The 20347-nt window shown below is 39.8% G+C and overlaps 1 long non-coding RNA gene across 3 annotated transcripts in view; it reads left to right on the top strand.

Moving 5' to 3' along the window:
- The window catches only part of LOC103280330 (uncharacterized), a 40897-nt gene that overhangs the window by 668 nt on the left and 19882 nt on the right, over positions 1 to 20347 (top strand). For 2 of the 3 annotated variants that reach the window (XR_001730871.2, XR_010006542.1), the window contains exon 1: positions 634 to 7747. This is a non-coding gene — a long non-coding RNA (uncharacterized LOC103280330). Of the gene's footprint in view, positions 1 to 633; positions 7748 to 20347 lie in introns of those variants that run through there. The other variant, XR_010006540.1, reaches the window with a different exon arrangement.

Consider the following 20347-nt stretch of genomic DNA (forward strand, 5'->3'; position numbering starts at 1 on the left):
AGCAATTCAGCAAAACCTCTACTAGGTCTTATTTTCTGGGGATGTCTTATTTTAGAGGAAACAGGGTATATCTTGTTTTCTGTGTCATACTATGTCTTTGTGACAATAATAATAACATGGATTGGTGAGAAAGCTTCAGTGGAGGCACCTTTTATGTTATTATATTATTATTACATGTACACAGCAACATACTAACATACATTAGGTCCAAGTGTCTGAGGTTCGTCTCTGAACATCAGGCTCTTCCCAAGGGCCTAAAAGTATTTATTATTATTATTTTATTGTATGACACAGCAAACAAGATAGACATGCTGGATTTCATATCACAAGTCGAACACTTCCCAAGTGTCTAGGACTGTGTGATGTATTTTCGGATGATGCGCACAGATCCCAGTAGGGTGGCCTTTTGCAGTTGACAGATCGTAATTTTGTCAATGTCTATTGTTTCCAAATACCGGCTGAGATCTTTTGGCACGGCACCCAGTGTGCCCATCACCACCGGGACCACCTGCACTGGTTTCTGCCAGAGTCTTTGCAGTTCAATCTTGAGGTCCTGATAGCAGCTGAGTTTTTCCTGTTGTTTTTCGTCAATGCGACTGTCACCTGGGATGGCAACATCAATGATCCAAACCTTTTTCTTTTCCACAACTGTGATGTCTGGTGTGTTGTGTTCCAGAACTTTGTCAGTCTGGATTTGGAAGTCCCACAGTATCTTTGCATTCTCATTTTCCAATACTTTTGCAGGTTTGTGATCCCACCAGTTCTTTGCTGCTGGGAGGTGGTACTTGAGGCATAAGTTCCAATGAATCATTTGGGCCACATAGTTGTGCCTCTGTAGTCTGTCTGTGCGATTTCTTACAGCAGCTGAGGATATGATCCATGGTTTCGTCAGCTTCCTTGCACAGTCTGCATTTTGGGTCATCAGCTGATTTTTTGATCTTGGCCTTAATTGCATTTGTTCTGATGGCTTGCTCCTGGGCTGCAAGGATCAGGCCTTCTGTCTCCTTCTTCAGTGTCCCAATTGTGAGCCAGAGCCAGGTCTTCTCCTTATCAGCTTTTCCTTCAATTTTGTCAAGGAACTTTCCATGCAATGTTTTGTTGTGCCAGCTGTCAGCTCTAGTTTGTAGTGCGGTTTTCTTGTACTGATTCTTTGTCTGCTGTGTTTAGAGGAGTTTCTGATTTTTGACTTCAATCAAAGCAGGTTCTTCACTTTGCTTTACATATTCTTCCAGGGCATGTTCTTCAAGCTGGGGATTGTGGGTTCATGTCCCACCTGGGTCGCCGCCCCCCCTCCCCGCAGGTGCTGCCTTGACGTGGTGGGGGGGCTTAACCACTCCATTGATGACTGAGGGCTGTGCTGGCGGTAGTGTAACTACCGGCAGGTCCAACAAAGCCAGAGAAGCCTCAGTTAAGGAGTGGAACTAAATGCACCTAACCCATTAGCATTATGGAGAATCAAACCAAAATAAAGTCTATACTGGCTCGGTCGTCGCCCAGGATAAAAAGGACCGTGGTGGATGCTGCTGATTCTGGACATCCATCAACAAGTGAGCTACGGAATCAAAATACAAATGAACAGTCACAGAAGCGGCAAAAATATACAATGCCAGAAAACCGCACAATTATTATTATTATTATTATTATTATTATTATTACTATTATTATTATTTATACCCCACTTTATCTCCTTAAAGGGGAATTTCCTCCATGATAATAACTCTTTTAGGAGTAAATTTCCTTTCCTAGGGATAGATTTCCTCTCACTTCCTGTTGTCTCACCTCCTGTTTGGAACTATCCGTTTTTTGGAATTCGGGGGACTGCCTGTATATAAATCAGTGGTTCCCAACCTTGACGAGGGACTACTCTCCAACATTAGTACCAAAAGGATTACAAATCAGTTTTTGGTCAACTTTAGATTTAGTTGGGTTACTTGGGGTGCTGATTCAGAACATTGCATTGGACAGACCACATCAGCTCTAATTTCTGATACAGAATATGTGCCATCCAGTAGTCGCCATCTGCTCGCCCACAGAAAAAAATATTTAATCATCTAGAGCCGATGTGGTCTATCCAACGCAATTTTCTGAATCAGCACCCCCAAATAACCCCAGGAATAGGCCTAAAAACGAAGACACCAAGGTGTCCCCACTTCCAGGTGCCACACGGAACAGCTCTTCTGGAGGGGGGGGGGGAGGAAGGAGGAGGAGCAGCAGCAGTCAGGAGGCTGTAAGAGGGTTTCACAAGACCAATCACTCTAATTGCAATGGTGTACTAACCGAGAGGCCACAAACCATATTTTAGTTATTGGGGACTATTGGTGGTCCACAGACCACAGGCTGGGAACCACTGATATAGACAGAGGTGACATTCACTGGTGTGGAGACGGGGTGCAGTTTATCACGCATTTCAATGCAGTGTAATCCTGGGAGTGTAGTGCTACATAGTCTTCAGCCCTCTTTGCCAAAGATTACTGGTGCCACGTCAAACTACAGCTCCCAGGATTTCATAGCACTGAGGGCCCTTCCAGACAGGCCCTACATCCCAGGATCTGATTCCATATTTTCTGCTTTAAACTGGATTATATGAGGCCCCTTCCACACAGCTTAATAAAATCCCACATTATCTGCTTTGAATGGAATATGTGGCAGTGTGGACTCAGATAACCCAGTTCAAAGCAGATATTATGGGATTTTTCTGCCTTGATATTCTGGGTTATATGGCTGTGTGGAAGGACCCTGAGTCCTCACTGCCAGATAATCTGCGATAAACAGAAAACCTGGACTCAGATCCTGGAATATAGGGCCTTTCTGGAAAGGCCCTGAGTCAAGGCAGTTAAAGTGATGTCAAACGACACTGTAGATGCTCCCACCACAAAAGACTTTGCAAGCAAAAGAGGGAGGAGAACACTTTTCAAATAAAATCGGAAGTATACAAAAAAGATTGAAACATGATTTTTTCATCTTTCTGTAAGCTTTGTTTCATTTTAAAATACATGTTATGGTTTTTTGCTTTGATCTGGCTGTGATCCAGCTATCTAACTGCAAAGTGGTCCCTGGTTTCCTACCCTCTGCTAATTTCAAAACTAAAGGAAAGAGGGAGAAAAGAGTAGAAGAGAGATCAATAAAAATGTGGGAAGATAAAAGTGACTTCCAGGGTGCATCTCTACCGTAGAATTAATGCAGGTTGACACACATTAATTGCCATGGCTCCACTGTGTAGCTCTATGGGAGCTGTAGCTTTAGCTTTAGCCTTCTCTGCCAAAGGGTACCTGTGCCTCACCTGTTGGAACAACCTGATTCCTCACATTTTTACTAATTTACACAATACAAAAAATGCTGATGAGAATGAAAACGTGAGAAGATGCAGGGTGTGTACTGGGGAGGGTTATTTTTTTTCCCCTTCAGGCCTCTCTGCCCTAAGTTTATGACAGAGCTGGAATAATTGCACCTTGATTATCGAACCCAGAGAAAGATTTCCCTGCTGAATTTCTCTTCCTCAAGCAGCTGGTAAAACACAGATGAGAGAGAGACCATTAGTCCTACATTTCCTGGGTGTTTGTGGATGTCGGTAGTCTCCTGTTTGATAACTGCAATGATGCAATGATGACAAATAAACACTGTATTGGATAATAAAAGGCCACAACTTTATTTGGCTATCTTGCAGCTTATCAGGGTTGCCCCCCCCCCTCCCCCGATGAGTCAAGGATCCCCACTCACTGGCCTGCTTGCCACTGGCAATAATACATTTTATCCCAGAATTGGCATAGACCATTTCAAATCTTGGGGATAATTCATTACATTTATGTATCGCTTGTAATTTATTAATTTTCTAAATGATTTAAAATGGTCTATAAATGTTACTTAATGTTTGTTACTTTAATAATTAACTACTAATACACAGTGACTCATGCTTGAGTTATATCCTAATTTGAAATGCAGTCTACATGCGATTTCCTTTGAAAATTGTTCAGAAACTTGAACGGATCCAAAGACCTATAGCTAGATTGCTAACTGGAGCTGGCTTTTTTATGTGTGTGTGTCAGGAGCGATTTGAGAAACTGCAAGTTGCTTCTGTTGTGAGAGAATTGGCCGTCTGCAGGGATGTTGTCCAAGGGGCGCTTGGATGTTTTACCATCCTGTGGTAGGCTTCTCTCATGTCCCTGCATGAGAAGCTGGAGCTGACAAATGGAAGCTCACCCCGCTCCCAAGATTCGAGCTGCCAACCTGGGGCTGGATAAAGGGAGCGAATGATCCAAATGTTGGAACAACTCCCCTGGATGCAAATACATTGCTGGACACAATTTAATGTACAGGGTCAGATTGATACAGTCCTTCATGGCCCAGATTCAAGTTATTTGAAGGACCATATTTTCCTTTACAAATCGGACCCTACATGGAGTTCTGCTGGGGAAGTCCTTCTTTCTGGTCTCATCATCCTCACAAGTATATCTCGTGGCAATGAAGAAAAGGACCTTCTCAGTCACTGTCTCATGACCCTGGACCCCCTTTTCCAAATAAATTAAACAACATCCCCCCCATGCATTTTCTTTTCACAGACAAGTAAAGACTTTTCTGCTTAGGCATTTGATGAATGACTCAATGAGTGCATCTACAGTATAGAATTAATGCAGTTTGACACTTCTTCAACGGACATGGAATCAAGGGAGCTGTAGTTTTATAAGGCCTTTAGCCTCCTCTGCCAAAGAGTGCTGGTGCCTCACCAAACTACAACTCCCATGATTCTATCAAGTGATTTCAACACTGCAAGAATGATTAAACCCTGTGGGGGTTCAGGGGCCTGGCATGTCAAGCTCCCAAAAGACCGAATAAGACACAGATGGGATGAAGGCAAAGAACAAAGGTATTTATTTCCCTTGGCCAAGTGAAGATGCCAACAGAACCTGTGTTCCGAAAACTGACAATTGCAAACATACATATTTATTTATAGCATTTTGACAGCTATTCAAAACCAAGAGAGTTTGTTGCATCAGTCATTAATTGATCCAGGTCAATGCCAGCTAGGATCCACTCTTTGATAGGTGGAGGAGCACCGTCCATTACTTGCTGATTGCTTCTGGATGTGGTGGGAAATTTCATAAACTGTAATTGCCTGGTTTGAAGGTTAGCGGCTATTCTTGGTTTGCCAAGGGAAGGGGTGTGGGAGGAAAGTAATTTGGTTGGTCTGTAGCAAATGGGATCTGATGGCTCTGTTCCTGCTTGGCTGGAACATGACAATGGGTTTCATTTGGTCACACAATGGGTGTCCTGGGTGTTGGCACAGTTTCAATGCAGATCCCGGGGGGTGGGGGGGCTGATCTGGCAGATAAGGAAACATATATTTATTTAGTGTTAATTGGCTTATTTATGGTTATATTTATTGATTTTAGAGTTGTAATGTTTTCTTTTATATGGTTGTGAGGCATTAAATCTTTGCCATTTACTATGTTGTTAAACTGCTTTGAGTCCCCCTAGGGGTGAGAAAAAGTGATATATACATGAAATAAATATATTACTTACTTAGGCGATCCCTCGTAGGCCGAGGATGATGGTCCTCCAGTTATAGGGTCTTGGGGGGGGGTGTACGCAGATGGCTGAAGAGACCTATTCTTGATCTGCATGTTCTCCCGCAATGAGGACATCGGTTTCCAGGTGGAAGGTGGTCCTGGTCAGGGTTGGCTTGACGCTCCTTCCTCTTGGCACGTTTCTCCTTTAAGCCCTCCATTCGTGCCTCTTCGAACTCCGTGGCACTGCTGGTCACAGCTGACCTCCAATTAGAGCGCTCGAGGGCCAGGGCTTCCCAGTTCTCAGTGTCTATGCCACAGTTTTTAAGGTTGGCTTTAAGCCCATCTTTAAATCTCTTTTCCTGCCCACCAACATTACGTTTCCTGTTATTGAGTTCGGAGTAGAGCAACTGCTTTGGGAGACGGTGATCAGGCATTCAGACAACGTGGCCAGTCCAGCGGAGTTGATGGCGTAGGAGCAATGCTTCAATGCTGGTGGTCTTTGCTTCTTCCAGCACGCTGACATTTGTCCGCCTGTCTTCCCAAGAGATTTGCAGGATTTTTCTGAGGCAACGCTGATGGAAACGCTCCAGGATTTTGGTGTGATGTCTGTATACCGTCCACGTTTTGCAGGAGTAGAGCAGGGTTGGGAGGACAATGGCTTTATAAACAAGCACCTTGGTTTCTCTACAGATGTCCCGGACATCATACACTCTGCTTCATTCGGAAAAATGCTGCACTCGCAGAGCTCAGGCGGTGTTATATTTCAGTGTGAATGTTGACTTTTGTGGAGAGGTGGCTGCCAAGGTAGCAGAAATGGTCAACGTTTTCTAATGTTACACCATTAAGCTGTAATCCTGGCATTGCAGAGGGATTCGCTGGTGCTTGTTGGAAGAGCATTTTGGTTTCCTCGATGTTCAATGAGAGGCCAAGCTTCTCGTATGCTTCTGCATTAACATTCCCATGAATGAAATCTGGAAAAAGGTGGCTCTTCCTAAACCCATTATTGTGTCTCCCAGGGCATTGAGGGCTTTTCCCATACTAAATGTTGAGACACGCTCTTAGGTGTAGAGTGCATAAATAGTACTTTGTGTCACTCTTGGCGAGTTCATTGGGAAGTTGCCGGAAATTGGGAAAAGGTCATCACAGATTCTCTTGCAGAGCCTTTATGGAGATGCAGGTTTTTAAATCCTGGTTTTTGACAACAATTCCATAGCATTGAGCCATGACAGTTAAAGTGGTATCAAACTGTATTCATTCTACAGGGGAGATGAACAATGAGGCCCCATCACTTCTATATAAAATCCAGATTATGTGCTTTGAACTGGATTATATTTGTCTACACTGGTATATAATCCAGTTCAAAGAAGACAATCTGGATTTTATATGGAAGTGTAGATGCGGCCTGAGATATGCTTGCAAATATTTCTGGTAGTGATAACTGTGAGTAACTGAAACTGTGGATAGTAATCTTGCAGATAAAGGGGTTGTACTTTATAGGACCCTTACTATATGGTCTGTTCACAATTTCCTAAAGGAATGTAGATAATAGAAGAATAGGCATCAATGATTAATTATATAAGTCTCAATTAATATTTTGCTCTCTTGTAAAGGTATATTGAATAAAGGGCATGCAATGTAGTTAATGTTGGATATAACGTTTCTCTCGGGAAAGCTAATGAAATTCATATTTGATGGAACTGCTGTCAAATGGATACAAAATGGGATTAAAATTAAACAGTGTAATTATGCATTGTGCAATAACTAGTTGAGAGGAGATGTCAAATAGACTTCTGAAAGGAATACCAAGGATCGCTGATTCATTAGCAACTTGGAAGTTGAGATGGAGAGTCATGCCAATTCAATATTAAAGTAATAAAAAGCTAGCAAAGGTTACAGATCTCATGGAGAGTAGGGACTGAATTCGTTATGTTCTGAACAAATGGAAGAAATTCAATATATAAGAGTCTTATTAGAATGAGATTTAATCAAGATCATGTAAATTGCTTCTTGTAAGATACTAAAATGGGCAAATGCAGGACTACGACATGCTTGATAAACTCTAAAATTTGATAGAGAAAATGTGCGACAATTGTAGTAACGTAATTTGGTTTCATTTATTATATGAGGTCTGACAAAGAATAAAAGATTTGAAAAGTTCCCACATGAGAAGGCATAGTTCTGACTCTTCAACAAAAATTCAAGAAGATCATATTTGTTCCTTCACCAATTCTTGGAAACTATAGGTAAGTCCTTGGACCACATTGATTAATAAAATATATTTTAAAAAGTTATCTGAATACTACATATAACTTTTTCTGCGTTGCAATGTTTTCTGTTCTACTTGTTGATTTTTGTCTTTCTCCAACAAACATAGTCATCTCGGGACAATCAGCATTTAATGGGATTGGAAGAAATAATTTAAAATATTTGATTACTTTTTTTTAATGTATTCAGAAAATAAGGCCAGCAGGTTTAGGCAGATAGCAATTTTATAGTTTATATCTTCATTTTCAACGAATTCCAAAACTAAATTGGGCTGCTACTTTGTCCCCTGGTGAGAACGTCATCAACACTATATTAAAGCATTAAACAGTTGGTGCTTTAATTCCCTATAATGGGAAAATGACAATGAAATCCAACACTCTGGATAGATTGGGTTATCGTAATATATAACTTCAGTGTGTCCAAACAACAAGAGCCATCTTCTGCCAGGATATTGAGAACCTCCACCTGAATAGAATGCATGTGCAGACTTGACTATCATATAATAACACTTCCATAGTGTTGCCAACTACCATTGTCAAACAAACATTTCCTTTTCAGCATCAAGACATAAAAGTAGATATAATAGCCATGTATAAATTTATGAGCAGAAGTCATAGGGAGGAGGGAGCAAGCCTGTTTTCTGCTGCCCTGAAAACTAGGATGTGGAACAGTGGCTTCAAACTACAGGAAAGGAGATTCCACCTGAACATTAGGTGGAACTTCCGGACTATGAGAGCTGTTGAGCAGTGGAACTCTCTGCCCCTGAGTGTGGTGGAGGCTCCTCCTTTGGAGGCTTTTAAGCAGAGGCTGGATGGCCATCTGTCAGGGGTGCTTTGAATGTGAATTCCTGCTTCTTGGCAGGGGGTTGGATGGATGGCCCAGCTCCTTCAACTGTGGTTCTATGATTCTAAGTATTCCTAATCTCTCATTTTAACTACATGAATATTTACTGGATGAGGATGCTGTTCCTTTGCCTCTTGCATTGTTGAGATCCAGCTAAATAGCTGGTTAAGTGAAATGCTTAAGACTAATTTTTGCTATGTTAATTGTTCACTTGACAAAGGAACACTCTTTATCTAAGGGCTGAGTTCTCTCTTTCCCTGATGTCACTTCTAAGAACATTTGTCCTATGAGATGGCAAAACAATTGCATGCAACTGGCCCCCTCTAAATGTTTTTGGACAGCTGATTCCATAATTGTTTCCCGTTGTTTATGTTGCACGAGACTCATGAGAGATATAGGGAGCAGGAAGAAGATTCGGAGAGCCAAAGTTGCCCATCTTCTGAAGCCAATGTTATGTCTTATTAAGGGACATCCTGATCATTAGAGTAAGGCTGTTGCTTCAAGAGACAAATCAGGGGAAGGGTGAAGCAGTAGTTGCTACTTCCTTCTTCAAAGACAAAGCTATGTGTTCTGCATATCCTGTTCTATGCCCTTCAGATTCATTCACTCTCTTCCAGTGTGGCGAAGGGCCTATCCCAATCATTATTTTGAAGTATAATTAAACTGCTATACTTCTATATGTGGCATAGAGTAAGGTTCATTTAACGCTTTGCCTCAGGCATCTAAGCATCATACACCAGACTTGTTCATGTGGAGAATTGCTCTCCTTTTCATTACATTTGGGAAGAAAAGATGTGGTGGAATGAATTCTTTGCAGACGGCCTCAGCTAGTCAGAACTTCCAAGCAAGCATTTCCATGCCTAAATAAATGTATAATGTTATGTCAGCTTTTCCAACAACAGTTGCCATTTTGGTTCATTTAAAAACAATCTAATTCATTTATATAAAAGCGGGACCTCTAAATAATCCCTCACAAATAGCAACACATCTTGATTATTCCCTGGTGTATAGAAATATGCTGATCTTATCACAAATAACTAAAGTGCAATTGAACTGATGGGTTAAAAAACGCACCTTTCCCTCCACGAAAACAATGGCTTTTCTGCCCTTTAGTTCCTTCAAGCTAATTGCTATAATGTTGTGTTTTCTCCAGATGCAAAGTAGTTGAAAATAGGATTGCCTCTTGATAATCTCATGTTCAGCCAAGGAAGGGAAAGGGCAGGCTTCTAAGCTTTAAAATAAATAACTCAAATTTGATTTGAGCCTCATTGAAAAATAATTAAATTAAAATGATACAGCAGCTGAATATCAACTAGAGATGGGACATGTATGTCAATTATCATGAAGTTATTTATGATGTTCTTTTACAATCTTGTCTTTTGTTTTCAGACAGAAATTTTGAATGAAACCCTTCTACTGTCTAGAACAGGGCTTCTTAAACCTTTCCACTTGTGACCCCTTTTGGACCGAGAAATGTTTGTGTACCCCGGATATATAGCAATATAAAATAGGTCTAAAATCAAACATTAACTGATAACAAATCAGCATTTGCAGGACTTGCTAAACAGGTTGATTTTCCTTTTCATGAAGTACTGTAGAAGCATCTTCTTCCGACTCCTCTGTAACCACTACCCAGCAGATTTGAGTCAATGTGATGTTCAGAAAGCCAATTTTTCAGGACTCCAGCATGAAGCTAAGGGGACCCTATTTGGGGTCAAAACCCACAGTTTAAGAAGCAGTGCTCTAGAGTACTAATATCTGAAGTAGGACCATTTAGCTTTTATTCTAGGACAGGAATAGCAATCGTACTTCCTTCCAAGTATTCTTGGACTGCAGTTCCTATCAGTTCTGGCAAGTATAACCAATGGCAAGGAATCATGGAGGCTGAAGTCCTACAAGATCTAGAGAACCAAGTGGGTCACAACTGTAAATGTGATTGTAGTCTGTCAAATTAACTATCTTCTTTTTATTTCTGTATTACCTTAAAGGTGCAAGTTTATTTCATGAGCAGAGTTTGGGAACACTTGGTTCTCCACATATTGGCCAGATGCACTTGAACTTAGTTATAATTGGACTTAGAATTGGGAAGTAGAAGTGGGAATAGATTTGAACAGTTTTACTATGTCCATGTTCAACAAAAGGCTGTTGTCTCATTATGTAGGGAAGTTAGAAAAGTGACCATTCTACATTGAGAACAAACCACCTCTATAGAGGAAATTAGGAAATATGTGAAGGAAAACAGGGACAGTAAGCTAGAAAAGAACAACAAAGAACTATCGGAACAACCCATTAAGAGGCTCAGAACTGAGTAAGTTATTTAGAAACTAAAAATTGGGAAAGCTCCAGATCTGGATGGATTAGGACCAGAATTTTACAAAAGAATTCAGAGAAACATTGATTCCAAAATTATTAGAATTGTATTATGGAATAATGAAAGGAGAGGAAATTCTAGACTCATGGAAGAAGTCATTAATAATATTAATACCAAAACCTGATAAAGATTTAACAGACCCAGGATCATATAGTACTATATAATTAATAAATCAGGATTCAAAAATATCAGCTATAATGACCAGCAGAATGAATAAATGTATATATAAGTATATAAAAATAGAGCAATGTGGGTTTGCAAAAGGAAGACAGATGTCAAATTTGATTGGAAGAGTATTAAATAAAATCTGTGTGACTCAAGAAAGAAAGATAAAAGTAGGGATTTTAGCATTAGATATTTTTAAAGCATGTGATTGTGTGGAATGACAAACTTTAAGAGAAATTATGAATAAATTTGAAATGGGCAACAAAATAAAAGAATTAATAAAACAATATCATTCAAAAAGTTCAGTGTTAGTAGCAATTAATGATGAGGTGACAAAAGAAATAAAAGTGACAAGGAGAACAAGATAAGGCTGTCCTTTATCACCGATACTGTTTGCTATGGTGATAGAGTTATTTGCAAAGGGCATAAGGGGAGATAATAATTTAGAAGGGATATAAATAAAGACAAAACAGAAGGTGAGTTTATTTGCTGATGACATATTGTTAACTATCAAAAATATGGTAATACAATAGACAGGATAAAGGGTCATTTAGATATATTTGGTAAAACATCGGGCCTACAAGTAAACTGGAATATATCAGAGACCAAACTACAATGGGATCTGATGCACACTGTATAGGGAATGGTGGTGCACATTGGTAGAACGATGCATTGATAAGTGTCTTCACAATTCACGAGAAGGGTTCCTCAGAGCCTCTCTTAAGTAACTAAGTATACATAAAGCTATGCAACGTAGACCTTGATATATAATTTTGGCCATTGTTGACCTGCCATTCTAGTATAGCTATCCAGCATAGCCAGATACTTGTTAAGAACCTGTAATGGGTAAAATTTTCCCCATTCTGCACCAGATGGAAGTACAGACAGATAACTGTTTTTTCTTACTTTGCCACTTGGCTCATTTCACAGTGCTACAACCAATCATTTAGTTTCAGAGGGAAGAGAGAACTCCATATTGGTACTTCAGCTGCTATGGGAGCGCTAAAGTCACATAGTTAAAACACTGATTCTGCCTCCATTTGCTGTCTACCGCAAAGCCTGGTGGTTAGATCAAACCAATTTGTCCAATTTGGGTACAATGAACTTACCAAATTTGGTCAAGATAGGATGAAAAGCTTGCTGACAGATATTTTCAGAATATGGGAAGTGGAGCAAGATTTGAAGTTAGAAGAAATAGGAGAGCACTATTTAAGATTTTATTTCTCTTAAGCCTATGCATGTTCATTGCCAAAATGATGTTCAAAAATATCACAACTGTGTGTCTGTTAGTGCTAGATGTCACCCATTTTATTACATAGTCTGACCATCCATGAGGACAGTGTATGAAACAAAATACTTTTCTGGACTCTGCAGGACTGTCTGGACAACAGTGTCCTTGTGAGTATTAATAGTATGTCGCTCTAAGCCTTCACAGGAAGTCCAACAATTCTGTCTGGATGTCCAAGTGTGCAGGCACAAACACAACCTTTCTGAACTGACAGACAATGGCTGTGGGGGGGAATTCCATTAGTGCTGCATTTATAAGTAGTAATGCCATTTAAACGTGCTAATAAGATTTACAGATAGTGTCAAAACTAATGATATAGAAAGCTGTTCAAATAGTTTTGTCAGTCAGAGCTCATTAAGGAGAAAAATGTCACTCAGGAAACATGGGTGATTTCTTGGGTCACCTAACGGAGTTGGAGGGGGAGAGGAATGGAAAATATTCCAGGAAATGACAGCAAGTAACAAATAGTTAAAAGAGCAGATGCTGTATTGTAGCTACAATTGCTATCACAGCCAGGGAAACATTTGTTCACCAAAGAATGCGAGAGATGCACATTGAAGTGACATATTGTATAAAATAATGTAAGCAATAGTGTGTGATGGCAGGAAGCAACGAGTATTGCTTTTTGAACTGAAGCATATAGTAAGAATCAATGAGCCTGTTGCATTACTGCTGAGCGCTAAAAGAAAGGTCATATATTATTGGACAAACTAGGGACGTAGGAACCAGCTGCCCATTTTCTTAAGAGTATCAGATATTATGCATGATTCCAAGAAAGGGTCAGTCACCCGAATCCTTGCTGGATCTGAGATCCAAGTCTTTTCCAAGCACAGAAGGACAACTCAGGATCCAAGCTCAGGGATGAAGCTATTAAACAACTGTTCATTTTTCAGCACAACTAGGAAAATTGCTTTTTAAAAAATCAATTTAATTCCCATTGATTATTACAGTCTTTGAAAAGTAACTCATGTTACTTATTACAGTTCTGAGAAAGTAATTCATCCTATGCATTATATTGCATTGTTTATTTAAAGAATTAAAACCCCATAAGAATAATAAAAACTTGCCATAAAGGTTGAAGAAAACATGTCAAATTGCCCTCCAAAAGTGAGTTTTGAAAGAGATTTGTTGCACCCGTAAACTTACATAACTTCTTCTTGTTGAATTGCTTTTCAAACAAGACTTTGTTACATATCCAACACCCTGAAAATAGTTAATTATTAATAACTATATTTCTAATAGGCGGTAAGCAAAAAAGTAGTTACAAGTAGTCATGTGACTTGCCTATTTTCAAGCTCTGCTTTTCAGAATATTTTACTGATGTACTTCATGTTTTAGGACTTTGAAAATATAGTTGCAATAACAAGGAAATGGGCTTTTATAACATAGTAAGGAAGATGGAAATACAAACAAATTGAAAATGATTTGATGTCAAGCTGAGAGGTAAAATGAGAATCTGAAACTATATGAGTTCAATGTGTTTTCCCATTCAGCCTTGGAGACAGGGCAGTCTGTGTACTTTGCTGCTGCTCATTAGTACCAGTGAAAGTACCAATCGATAACTTCACAACCTTTCTTTCTGACTTTCATGTCACCTTCCAATTATTTTGCTTTTTGGTGTTCTTCACCTTTACTTCCCACTGTCTAAATCCTCTTCGCTTGCTACCTGAAGCTATCATATTACCACCTCAGTTTCCTGCCTTTATATGGGAATTTGCATCCATGCATAATCATGGGGTGAATGAATTCCTGTCGCTGGCTCATGGTTGGGCTTTAATATTTCTCTTATTTTTGATGCCTATAGGATGAATATAGTGAAGACTACATCTTTGATGTTTTTGGCAAGCTTGTGAAGCAATAAAAAGTTAAAAACTCCATCTACACTGAGCCTTTAGGTTGGTGTAGATAAGGATCAGTCCCACAGCACCTAGTCGCTGCATGAGACTGATCTGTGTTAACACAAGTCCAGGCCACCTTAATGTGACCTCGCCATACATTGCTCAAAGTTGAGGGAAAATCCAAATTCTCCGAAATCAGGCTTTCACACAGCTTAGGGTCAGTGGGGACAGTCAGAACAGTTCCCAAACAGAATTGACCTTAACTGTCCCCACAGCCATCCCACATTCTCCATGCATGAGCAGCCCAGGAACACAGGATGCAGGTCTCTTTTCACTCCACACCACCCATGTCACAGAGCTCTTCATTAATGACATGAGACCTACAATGTCCCAACACTTGCCCTGACATCAGCTGGAGTGTTGGGAGCACTGAGAAGGAAAAGGGAGAGGAGAGAAGGGGGATTTTCTCCTCTCCCCCCTTCCCTCAGCACCTGATTGTTCTGGCTGACATCTAGAGAAGTGATGGGGAATATGTAGGTTCTGTGTTGTGGCCAAAGACTGCCGTGACATGGAGGGGCAGTTATGGTGGATACCCAGTGGCATTTGGCATTGCTAGGCGGTAGGGATTCCCTCCCACCTCCATGGCTACTGGGGGAATCCCTGTGGGGACACTTATTAGGATTGATCCAGCATCCAATATGGTGAATTAGCCTCCAAATAAGTTTCAGTGTAGATGTGCCCATAAATATGTATCTAGACCCCTTCATCATAAACTTGGTGCACAAGGTAACTGGCTGCCTTGGATGGGATAAATCTGTTTGTCTAAAGTTTCTTTAATAAAACATAATTATAACACTTGAATATTACAATAACTTCAATTATATGTAATTTTGAATAATCAGTCATAGCCGGCTCACCAAACTACACATACCCAGATTCAATGGCTGTTAAAGTGGCATCAAACATCTCCAACTGCAAGTCTAGATCTGCCTCTTTGTCTACCTATCCACACAAACGCCATCTATCAATTTCTCTTTCTTTAACAGTAATAGTGGTCCTATTTCAACTTCTCAAAGCAATCAAGTACTTTTCAGACATGAAACTATTAAAAAGATTATATGAATATGACACATATGATAAACTCTTAATGATAAGTGTACTTTATCTTAGATTATCACACAAGAAAATATGATCTATATGTTGTTTAGCCATCATCTTAGGGCAATGAAACCCTTGCATTGTGTAGCTGCTTTGTGGACTCTAGACACAATAGAAAATAATGGTATAACCCCTGTTCTGTTTTTAACTGGGATTGCATCCATCGATATCTTTGTTATAATCCAGATAAACCAGATTTTATTTTTTTAGATAAGGAAAAGGCACATTATGAACTCTCAGAAACTGCTTATCTATAGAGGCAAATCAATAGCAGAAGCAAGGGCTTGTTGGCATTCACAGGTAAAGCAAGAAGAGAATGGAGATCATTTTCAGTAAATAAAATATCAGATTAATTTTATCTTTTTTGTTTGGAATAATTGTGTCTAATAATTCTGCACATGGGAATCTCTGAGTTGAAAGCTAATGCAAACAATAGAGCAGTATCTATGGTAACAGGCTAGTCATAGCTGTGCCAAAAGAAGACTTAAGGAGCCATTAAAATTCCTGTATCGCACAGTTTGAAGATGGTGTCAGAATTACACTTCAGGAATAATTATTTCACCACTTGTTACAAGCCAAATGCACACAATAACAACAATATAAACAGGAAGCAATGTAAAGCTGGGATTCTATACAGCCAAGCAAAATGAGGCTATTTACACTGATGAAACAAATCCAGTTTGGCACTTCATTTTCCTGGTCCACATGGACACTGCAGTGTCCCCACTAATGCCACACACATCATAGTGAGGTCGCCATAACCAGCCATACATTTCCCTCTGCTGAATTCACATTGCCTCTTCCAACTATGATTCTATGAACCTATCTATGCACAGAAGAGCTCTTGTGGAACAAAGTTCCTGGGACACTACAATTTCTTCTACTTGTCCAAAGTAGTGGAATTCAGTTACACATACACTCTCCTGCAGTCCACAATTGTATGGACCTATCAATATTGCTCTGTGTGACTTGTCTGAACATAGAGTCCATTCCATACTCTTCTGTGATGTAGGTTCCATTGCCACATTCTTTGTAATATTAATTAGAAGGGAAATGGGGTTTCTCTACATTGTAGCCAAGGTCCATTACAAGTTATGACTACAACATTTTTGAAAATGAGAACAAGATGTCTCAGAAACTAAACTTCATAATCTTCAAATGATTCTGCTGTTTCTACATATTGCAGATCCAATTAGATTAAGTGCTTTCTTCTCAATATTCCACTATCTCCCCCTTGCCGAAATGCATTTACTGTATTCCTGATACATCATGTGTGTATGTGTATTTTTCATCTCGAAATGGGGAATTATTTATCTTTGTATTTTCAGGCTGCTAATAGGGTGCAGCTCTTTTCAGAAATACACTGGTGTTGGGTGATTTCAGCTACTGCAAGAACTGCAGGTTTAGAAGACTGAAATGTCTAGCTTTCCCTAAGGCCAAATCAGACACAGACGGGTAGAAGACAAAAGCAGAGGGCTACCTTTTAGAGCAGTGTTTCTCAAACTCTGCTCCTTCAAGTGTTTTGGACTTCAGCTCCCAGAAATCCCAGCCAATTTACTAGTTGTTAAGAATTGTGGGAGCTGAAGTCCAAAACACCTGGAAGAGCAGAGTTTGGGAAACACGGTTTTAGAGGAAGGAACTGGCAAAACTGGGCACCACGATTTAAGGGAGATGTTGATAAGCTGGATTGTGTCCAGAGGAGGGCAACTAAAATGATCTGGAGAACAAGCCCTATGAGGAGCAGCTAAGAGCTGGGCATGTTTAGCCTGCAGAAGAGAAGGCTGAGAGGGAACATGATTGCCATGTATAAATATACGAGGGGAAGTCATAGGGAGGAGAGAGCAATCTTGTTTTCTGCTGCCCTGGAGACTAGGATGCGGAACAATGGCTTCAAACTACAGAAAAGGAGATTCCACTTGAACATGAGTGTGGAGTGTGTCCCAGAGTGTGGTGGAGACTCCTTCTTTGGAGGCTTTTAAACAGAGGCTGGATGACCATCTGTCAGGGGTGCTTTGAATGTGATTTTTCTGTTTCTTGGCAGAGGCTTGGACTGGATGACCCACGAGGTCTCTTCCAAATCTAGGATTCTATGAAAACCATCTCTGAGTATTCCTTATCTGAGGAAACCCTGAAATCCATGGGGTTTCCTTAGGTTGACAGACAACTTGAAATGCACGCACACGCACACACAGAATCGCCAGTATCTCACAAAACTACAAATCCCAGGATTCCATGGTCTGTAATCATGCAGTTAAACTTCTACTGATGTGCAATATCACTATAACTTAAAATCACTGATGAATTAATGTATCTTAATTGAAGGCATGTGCATATACATGGAGAAATTGTGATGTGTGTGAAGTCCTTGTCCTTAGTGCATACTTGTTTCACTGCATGTGAGAAGCACGTGAAAGAAGCCTATCTGTATATGAGAATTATAAGTATATCTGACAGACAATTTGGCTTTTTGTGTTTATTGCTACAAACATTTTGTTTTGATTAGCACTTTTTTAAAGTGTTTTTATTATTTATGGCAAGAAATGGGTACTTTCAAAGTTCCCATGGAAACAGGGAATGCATTTGTCCTTCAGGGAGTAGTGTTTTAAATTCTAAAAAAAATATCTATGTTTGTCATGCAAGTTCCTCTCATCATTAGAATCATCATTTTCAGTGATCACATCGGAGAGTGAACTGACTTGAAGTGGGGATAATTATACCACCACTACCTCAACATTTGGTCCCAGGAGAGGCTGATACTGAAACTCAGGATAACAGGGTTTAAATCTCTGTTTGACCATGGAAACCCACTGGGTGGTTTTGGGAAGCCATGTGCTCTTTACCCCAGAGTTGGCATACGTTGGAAACTACTTGAAGGCACACAGCATCAACTCTGCTTTTTAGCTTTATTTTGTTTGTCACCACTCTGTGGTCGTTGATGAGTCTCAGTCTCCTGTGTGTATGTGTGTGTGTGTGTGTGCATTCATGTTGGTGAGAGAAATAATCCATTCATTACAGTGTCTTTCCTCTACAAACAAGTCCATTAATGGGGCCCAACAGAGGCTGTTTTAAAAAAAACAAACAAACAAACAAACTGAAATGAACAAAAATTACTTTCCCTAGGCATAAAATGTCCCAGAAGACCTAGAGATTTGTTGAGAATACAGTTTCAATAAAATCCATGAAAAATCTAATCTGCGAAATTCGAAACCGCAAATGTGGAGGGACGACTACAGCTCCATCTGGGGCCTCATCTACACTGCCATATAATGCAGTTCGAAACTCATATTATATGAGTGTAGGCTCATACAGTGTAGTTCAATGCACTGACCACTATATGCATTATATGACAGTGTAGATGGGGAAGGAAGTCTATTGTAATGGAATTCTTTGTTCACAAATAAATATGCTACTTGTGGATTCTTCTTCTCCATAAAGTTCACTGATATGACTGGCTAAATTGCATTTAATGTACACATGATCACCATTGAGTTTTATTACTAACACTCAAGTGATTCCTTTGCAAGACCCGTGGTTGTATCAGATACATGCTTTTTCCATTATCTGGTTTCTAATTTTGTTCTGGGAGGCTACCAGGTCCAGTTACTCTGTATTCACTCATATATTAAGTATTCACGATTGTTCTAACAGTATGGTTACCTTAGACTTAGGCTCCATCTGCACTGCCATATAAAATCCAGATTATCTACTCTGAACTGGATTATATGGCAGTGTAGACTCATATAATCCAGTTCAAAGCAGATAATATGGATTATCTAATTGGATAATCTGGATTATATGGCAGTGTAGATGCAGTCTTAATGCAATTTCAGAACAAGTTCCTAACTTGTGACAGATTCTCCCCCTTCAAAATTTGACTTGTACTTGCAGTTTAGTGACTCCTCTTATTCCCTCTATATGCTTAAATAGGCAGCTAATTCTGGCCTCATGAAATAATGTAAGGCACATTATCATATTGGTATAAGAGATATAAAAGAGCAGTGATGAGTAATGTCCCATACACATTATTGAAGTGATAGAGATTAATAATGAATAGTTAGACATACATAGAACATGTCCAAAGCTTTACATCTTGGAACAAAAATGATGGATGGCAGAAGTATGAACAGCCCACATGTAGATTTTAAATGAGACTTGCCAGCTGTAGTAAAAGATGTGCTATGCTGCCATCCCAATGGTTTGGTGCCAAAACTAGTATCGTATTGAGCAGGACACAGCACTTTTATACCATGTACAGAACTTGCCTAAGAAAATGCTATGAAATTTATGGGGTCACCATAAAGTCAGCAAGTGATTTGAAGGTACATACATGTATACAAAGAGAAAGAACTGGGAAAAGTGCTTTTTTGAATTACAGCTCCCAGAATCCCTTAGACAGCAAGGCTTCTGTTCTGATCTTCTGCATAAGGTGCTGCACATTTTGAACCTGTTTCAAATTTGGAACATCTGGCAACCACAACAGAGGTTTTAAAGGAAGAAAGGCTCCCTTTGAAATAAAGCAACTGTTTTGTTTCAACAGGATAGACTTGTACATCACAGCCAATACAATCCATTCCCTCAGCGTACCTTTTATAACTTTGAAGAAAGGAACAAGAACACAAATTGTAGAGAATCTGGCACCAGAAACTGGTGCCATCTGGAACCTTGCAATTTGATATTCATTGCCACTAAACTCTAGGAGGAACGTTTGAACAAAGTTGGCTGGAAGTGGAAATCCATTGGCTTTTCAGATCTGATAAGCCAGTGAGGAACCTTGGCAAAGACTTGGCATAAATACTAGCATGCCAGCTGTCCAAATGCAACACTGAAGGGTCATTCCATTGTCCTGGTTAATCCCATGTGACAACTGTCAGTACTTCAGTCAAGGAAGGAAAAGGCCGTTGACACAACTAACATT

Source organism: Anolis carolinensis, chromosome 1 (genome assembly GCF_035594765.1).
Source record: "Anolis carolinensis isolate JA03-04 chromosome 1, rAnoCar3.1.pri, whole genome shotgun sequence".
Taxonomy (NCBI): Eukaryota; Metazoa; Chordata; class Lepidosauria; order Squamata; family Dactyloidae; genus Anolis; species Anolis carolinensis.